The 7907-nt window shown below is 43.1% G+C and overlaps 1 long non-coding RNA gene across 3 annotated transcripts in view; it reads right to left on the bottom strand.

Moving 5' to 3' along the window:
• Positions 1-865: 865 nt before the first annotated feature.
• LOC116653688 overlaps positions 866-7907 on the bottom strand; it is a 32916-nt gene continuing 25874 nt past the window's right edge. For 2 of the 3 annotated variants that reach the window (XR_004308023.1, XR_004308025.1), the window contains exons 4-5: positions 5695-5845; positions 866-2955 (exon numbers count right to left, since the gene is read on the bottom strand). This is a non-coding gene — a long non-coding RNA (uncharacterized LOC116653688). The remainder of the gene's footprint in view (positions 2956-5694; positions 5846-7907) is intronic. The other variant, XR_004308024.1, reaches the window with a different exon arrangement.

The raw sequence follows: 7907 nt of genomic DNA, 5'->3' as shown, positions 1-7907 counted from the left end.
ACATCCTTGTTTACGGATATCTGGGGACATGGCGAGTCTAAATTCCGCCTCTAACCTTCTTTGCAGCTGTCATTAATTTGACACTTCTGCAGGACCAGAGGTGGCTGAAGCCAGCAGGAAACGGGGTTCAGGTGGGAGCTAGCCAGGTAAACATGGCTGCATAGACTACCTGAAAGTCTCAGCATCCTGTCCTGGGAGATGTAGACTTTGGTTTAAAAAAAAAAAAAACAAAAACACAACTAAACCTAAAAGCTTAACCAAATCTTGCTGGTCTCTAACCAAACAGCTGGGGAAACATTTTGGACACCAGCAATTCCAGGCATGTGAATACAAAAAAAAATAACCAAAAAAATTAAAACTCAACGGCCAAGGGATGATGCTACAAAAATTCAGGCCACATTAACCATTATTTCCTTTTAGTAACGAGGAGCAATAAACCACCAGAATAATTGGACTAGCGACTTGATAAAGTCAGCTAGACCGGTCATCCACACTTTAAAAACTACACACTAAATCTAAACAGGTTCTCCAATGAGCACAGAACACGATACTACGGGCTGTTCTATTCAGCAGGTCACTCTAAGACCACAGGATGCCATCACTACCAGCTGTAATTTATGACACCATATGAAGACCTTTGGTTCTCCTGCAACTGGTCCTCCTCCAGCAATGTATAAACTGTTCAGTGTTAACATTAAAGGTCTCAGATTTTGTGAAGAGATCCAAGCCAACACCCTTACACATTTCCAGCTGATTTTACAAGCCATAAAAGCAGACCCCTAGCTAGAACAGTTCCACTGAAGTAAGCAGAACTGGACCTGCTATTGCGAAATGAAAAAAACAGAGTTGCACAACACATGCCTCTATACATAGCCATTTTCCCACGTTATTCACCTAAATCACCCCTTTATTTCCAGTAATGGTTGTGAACAGACATCTCAGCATCAGCATCTTCAGCGCCGTGTCCTGGGCTCCCAGGCACATCCTCGATAAATCCATTTAACCAAATTTTGCCACGCCTGTGTCATGCTTTCAGCATGTTTTGCCAGTGCTTGAAGGGAATAATCAAGCCTAGCAGTAATTGGCAAATAAAAAGAAATAGCAAGCCTATGGCAAGAGGATAAACAGGATTAGCACTTCAGGAGAACACAACAAATACAGATGGGCACTCGACGGGCAGGTTTTGCTATTGAGCCAAGAGCGCCTTGGTAAGTAGGAACAAAGGAGCTCTTAAAGCTTTTGTTTCTAGCCAGAAAACTCAATGCGACATTGTGGAAACTGCATGTTTATAAATATTTATACATAATGTGAATTCATTACGAATTGTGATAACACTGCTGTAAGATTTTACTAACCTTAGTTAAGTGACTAAAACATGTCTAATTTCAACGCACGTGATGTGCAGCTCACAAAATGCATATAATCCTTTAGTCCCAAAATAATTCATACTGGAGAGGACTTCTGGCGGTCTTGGTCTAACTTCAGACCCAGCCCTGTACGCCAGCACCCTTTCCAACAGAATTCTTAAAATCTGCCATAATGGAAATTGCACCCAGACAGGACAACTGGATCCAACAAGCAGGACAACTTCATCCCTTGCTTCCTCCTCCAGAAGTGAGAAAGAAGTGGGGATAGGCCAAACATTCTTTCCTCCAGACCGTACAGGATCACCCAACAACCACCCTGTATCGTGTGCTCCAGCCTCCGAACACCTGCATGGTCCTCCAAACCTCTCAAACCAATTCCCGACAGCATTTTCAAAAGATGACTGAAAAGCACTGAACACCCAACCACAGTCAGAGAGACAACTCTCCACCTTTAATTGCCAGTAATCAAACCCCAAACTCACCAGCTCATCCTGACAAAATGCAGGAAATCCACATAATTCTCTGCTAGTACTAACTAACTGTCATCTATGCAGTCAAAAAACATGGCCCATCTTTCCACTTGCCTAGGAGAAGTAGTTTTCTACATGCTCAAGATTTAAGGCGCAGAATTTACCGTCTCCATTCAGATGGATGATATTGAAAACATTTCTGAGTGTTTCTTAGCATCGATCCTATTCTGAACCCAGTGAGTTTCCCACCTGACAGTACCCAAGCTATTACAGAACGACGTGGCCGTGCTCTTTGAGAAGCATGTCCCAAAGCCACACATTGCCTTCTACAGCTACCGCTTACCAAAACAATACAGACTATGCCACTCCTGGAACATGTAGGTTGGGATAGGCTGGGTAATAGAATACAGTAAATCTCTCCTTGTGACAGAAAAGGACTTAAGCAAAAGTAAATTAGTTTCAAAGTGACTGGTTAACCCTCCTGCTGAAAATATGACAAACATGATTCTATGATAAACGTGATTCCTCTCGTCACAGAGGAAAAGTAGGGCTGTACACCCAGTTGATCCTTCAGTTATACACCAGACACCTGCACCACATCTCACAAATCTGTGCTTACAGCATCAGCACAGGCAAGTTGGACTCCAGGGCCCCATTTCAACCAGCACCAGAGAAGGATCCCATGCAAACGCACTTGGACTTCCCAACTGCTCTAAGGACATGAAATAGCACTTCACAGACAGAAAATCCAAGGCACTGAAGGGTTGTTTCAACTAATTGAAAAGGGTAAAATAACAATTTAGATTTTGAAATAGCCATTTCTAACCACAAAAAAAGAGACACATCCTTAGAACTTACAGTATTTACCTTAAAAAACAACTGAAGCAAGCACCAGTCTTTCTGCTTTCTGATGTTTTCCTATTAACAACCGGCATCTTCTTGTAAACGAATGTCAGCACAACATGGAGCACAATCCAGAGCTGCAGCCTTACTGTGGTCTGCCCAGTCTTTAATTACAGTGAAAGGATTTGCTCCCATTTCTGTCTCAATGTAGATTTCCACGTAGAAACAAAAACCAGTAGAAGAGGTAAAAAAATGAGTTCGTTTCTTTACTTTTCCTGGGAAGAAGAGGGAAAGAGAAAATAAGCATTTCTGGTGCACTAAGTGATCATTTATCTTTGTTTCCTAGTAGCCCTTATGAATGCAATTGCTGTACTAAACTTGGCATGCTGCCTGTAACATTTGAAAACTTTGCTGCCTTAGCAAAGTGTCTATCCTGCATTCATTCCATTCACAGGTTGCTCCCAAACAAAGGAGGCTGCCCTGTTGTACATTCATATAAGGAAGCTCACAGCATAATAGGTACAGAGCCCCCAGCCTTCTAAAGAACTTCCGTTCCCCTCTCAGGATATACTGTAGCTGTAACATGTTTGGATACCACCATAAAGACATTTGGAACATTCTTTCCATTACTGTCTATGCCTGATATCCTAATAAAGCCTGAAATCTCCGTGCACACGCTTGTGCTGCAACAGCCACACCAAGGCCCAGCTAATGGCACTACCCAAGTTCAAGGCCATTAGCACACCAAGAAAAAAAAAAAACAAACAGACTTGGCTTTCCATTTCCACTAAATACCTAACTGAAAGCATAGTAACCATAGGATTTAGTTGCCAGCTCCCCCATAGGCAACTACCTGTCCTAATACATCCAGTTAGCTGCACCTTGCCCATCCTTTGGCTGCTCTGTGCAACCCACCACAGGGATCCTACAGGTGTTGAACACATCCAGAGCAGGGAATAAACTACTGGACGTCTCTTATGCAGACTAAGAGAAAAAGAAGAGTGCGTTTATTTTAAAGCATTCAAGCTTATTCCTTGATAGCAAAGAGAAGTACTTCCTTTAGGTTTAAACTAATGAGAGAAGACAGTACTAGCTGAAGTAAGGTCAAGAAACACAGGAAATCCTTTTAAGTTGCAAAAGTAGGCAAACTACTGCTGTTTATCTAAGTATTTGGTAAATTACACTACCTAAGTATGTGCTTCTGTCAAGGGTATTTTGTATAGGCAGATGGGTTTTGTTGCCTTTTGCTTAGCCTCTGTGTTTCAAGACTTGCCAGTTTTCTTTTTATTTAAATTGTTTGTAGGGGGAAGCTGTTGTGAGCCATTTGGAACCAGGCACCTTAAAGGAATCTCAGGAAAGGAAAAGGATTATTGTTTCTAACTTGTACTTTGGCAGAGGAATGTATTAGCTTAGCTCTCACAGCACTATTTCAGGGTCAGGAACATGAAGGTAAAACAGCACTGCACACCACCAGGAAGTTGTGTACCCAATTTAGCTGCAACAGTATTTACAAAGGCTTGTGATAGTGAGAACACGCCATGATTGAAACAGGTTTTACTAGCTTTATCAGGCACAAGGTGTGAGGAAGATTCATATAGCCTTAGTAACCCCATACCTTTCAGTACCACATCTCACAGTAACAAATACTCCAGATACAGCTGTGCAAGAAGCTCTACATTAGTTTCTTAACCTAAGCATCGGTGTTCGTGAGCTGTGAGCTTCTCCCATTTTTGGCCTAATATAATACTTCCTCCTTTTGTCAAGCCCTTACAGAAAACCCAAACACATCTACAGTCCTCTCACTCTGCTCTATAATTAGTCTAAAATCTCACAGAAAATATTTGTATCCCTATTTTTCCCCTCAAAATGAACAGACCTGCAAGAAAACCAGAAGAACAAAATCGTACCAGCCTGCCAAAGCCTTCCTTACATTTTTCCAAAATGCCACTGGATCTATTCCAAAACTAATGCTGATAAAAACAGGTGGAGTTAAAAGAATGAAGTGAAGGGATTGGACTTTTTCAGATCATCCCAGACAGAAGTTCACCAGGAATTAAATGTGCTTTCTATCCAGCTCCGTAAGCAGGTTGCTTACCCTAGCAAGGAGATCATCTGAACTACCTCATGGGCTCAGGTGTTAGTTGGTTTCATTTCCATTAGCACATATTACAAAGAGTTATATCTAACAGTGCTTCAGCACAGGGTTGTTTCCAGCAGACAATGAGGGAGGGAGGTGTGGGATTAACTGGTCACAAATGAAGACTTTACACTGGTCTTATAGAAGAGAAAATTTAGCTCGATCTCTGTACTGTGCTCTAAGGCTCATACTGAAAAAAAAGAAAAAAAAAGAAGAAAAAAAAACCATACCTCAACACAGAGACTAAAATGAAATACTCCAGAGATAGTTCCTCTTGGCTATTATCTCACTGTGGGCCAAAACCGAGTGGATCCAAGAATGCCAATTTCTATGAGGGAGATGAAGTTGCCCGCAAAAGTGCTGGTCACTAAGGAGCCTCCCAGCACAGCTAAGAGCTACTGAAACATCCACTGATTTCAGTCCCACTTTACACAAAACCTATGTGATCCTTCAGACAGGCTTGGTTTTGAGGTCACCTTAAAATAATACACAGAACGCTGCCATTGCGGCATTTTTAACACGATCACCTGGTGTGTGGTTAGCCCTTGTTTCAGCTCTCAGTTAACCCGACGTGATAGCACAACTCCAGAATACAAGCGGTATGACAGGTTCTCAAAATTGTCTAAATATATAGCTAGCCCACTGGCTGTTTATTGCAGCATGTCAGGTTTCATCTTTCTGCAAGACAGAATTTCCCCCCTCAAAAAGGACAAACAAAACAAACACTAATCCTCAAAAAAGAAGAAAAAATGGCACACAATTTAAGACAAAAATACTTTTCTAGCACTTTCTATGATAATAAAGGCACCTTTGTAGCTTGGGTGCAGGGTCTGGGGAAACGAGGCAGCTTGTTCTATCAACAGCTCAGGGGAATTACCTGATGGAACATCAGACTCTCCTCCCATGCCAGGCTCTTTGTAAGGAGGATCCGTCTCTCTCTGCAGGCTGGCACAGCACTGTGCCAGTGTACTCCAAGACCTGGTTATTGTCTTAAGCTGAGTGAACCGCAGGATCTGACACTCAGCTGTCTAAAGGAAGAGAATTTTTCATGGCACCGTGACTCCTTTCTCATGACCTCCACCACCCTTTTCCTCCTGCCAAACTTCTCCAGTGGAAGCTATGCACATCTTCAAAGCAGGCAGGTAATATTGACTCAAGTGCCAATCCCAGCTTGGCTGACGAAACAAAGAGAAACTATGCTGAAGTTTTACTAAAACTGCAGTTACACAGATTCATTTAACCAGGTGGAAATGAGCTCTGTAGGTGCCACACATTTACAAGGCCCTATGGTTCAAGTGCTGGGTCCCGTACACCACCATTTTGGCTACTGTGTGAGCCCTAGTTGGATACTGAATTGAGAATAAACATATGAACTAAATATGTATACTAGAATACATATTCTAAGATGAAGACAAAGGTGATCAGAGAGCTGGAAGCAGCTCTTTTACTAAGAAAGATTGATAAAGTTGTGCTTGTTCAGCCTGGAGAAGAAAAGACTCCAGCGAGACCTCGCTGTGTCCCGCTGGTACTTGAGAGGAGCTCACAGGCCACAGGGGGACTGACTTTTTATATCATTTAATAGTAATAGGATAAGTGGGAACGGCTTTATATTTAGAGAGGGGAATTTTAATTTAGATCTTAGGAAGAACCTCATATTGAGAGAGCGGTGAAGAAATAGAACAGGTTGCCCAAAGAAGTTGTGGATGCTCCACAAGGGAGTTTGACGTCAGGTTGGATGGGGCCTGACAACAGCATAGCGATTAGAACTAAATGACCTTTCATGTCCCTTCCAACCTAAGATGTTCTATGATTCAATCCATCTCACGCTGGCAAGAACAAGCTTTCAGCTCTGGTTTCTGGCTTTTACCTACAGGGCCCCAGCATCACTTCAGTCACAGAAACGGTCTAAACCCCAAGAGGAGGTACAGGGGAGGAGGCTGCCTTTTCACCAAAGAAGCTTCAGTGGTCTGGTTCACAGCACAGTCTCACAACTCACTGTATCAACACAGCAGACAAGGGACAAACCACTGCTCACAAGGGATAAAACAGACCTGTGAGGCCCAGAAGAGGAGCATACAGAAAAAGCATTTACCATATTCTAAGCGCTACAGCCATTTCCACCTTGAGAAGGTGAATACAAACTCCAAGCCACTCCAGCTCAGCAGCAATTCCCATTCACTCTCCAGTGCACAGCAGAGAGGATGCAGCAAACTCCCATGCCCAGCATACCCCTGCCTGCATCACTTCCACCCCAAACCACTAGAAGGCACAAAACCCCAAGGAATAGTAACCTCAGACCCGCTGCCTCAACCCGGAGGATGCAGGACCACACAAGGGCTTGGGTGGCCACACTGAATGGAACAGCTCACCTCTTGCCCTGGAGCAGTGAGTAACTCTAATCCCTTTAACCTCAGTGTAATCAACTATGCAAAGAACGATTTATATTACATATGCATTACCCAAATATTCCTGCTCTCTATCCTTCCCTTGTGGGTGATATTTTTTCCCCATACGTTAACTGGCTTTCACCAAATGAATTTGTATCCAAGTCAACAAGAGGAAAAAGGAAAGATCCCAACAAAGTCAGTTTGAGAGGAAAATACTGGGTGACAATCACAGCCAAATAAGACATCTCTGAAATAGAACTGGCTGTTCGTACAACTGATGCATTCTGTTACATATATGTACTACCTTCCAGTAATTCAAAAAACATCTAGAAAAGCTCTCCTCCCAGAAGAAAAATAGATTTACCCCTCCACAATGACATACTCAGATGGTATGAGACAGAACAGGATGCAGCACTGCTCATAAAACAAAGCCTTAACTGTGCATGCCACGAAGAAGGTATGGTTCAAAAGGATTGAGAAGATGCACTGCAGGAAGGAGGGCAAGGTGAAGTGGAGCTGATAGCTTTGCTCTGGGAAAGCTGCCCTTGGAGCTCACCCACCCACAGAATCCTCCAGCCCCCAGAGCAGCAAGCAGGGCAGCTGGGTCCTTGCCCCCAGAGCCTGCTCTGGGAAAGCTTTCCACTCAGAAAAGCCCAGGGTACCCTTCAGATCTGCAGAGAAAATGACAGTGTAAAGGCCTTTT

Source organism: Coturnix japonica, chromosome 7 (genome assembly GCF_001577835.2).
Source record: "Coturnix japonica isolate 7356 chromosome 7, Coturnix japonica 2.1, whole genome shotgun sequence".
In the NCBI taxonomy this organism is placed as follows: domain Eukaryota; kingdom Metazoa; phylum Chordata; class Aves; order Galliformes; family Phasianidae; genus Coturnix; species Coturnix japonica.
Note: the sequence above shows the minus strand (reverse complement) of the source record. Positions and strands in the feature narration are given on the sequence as shown.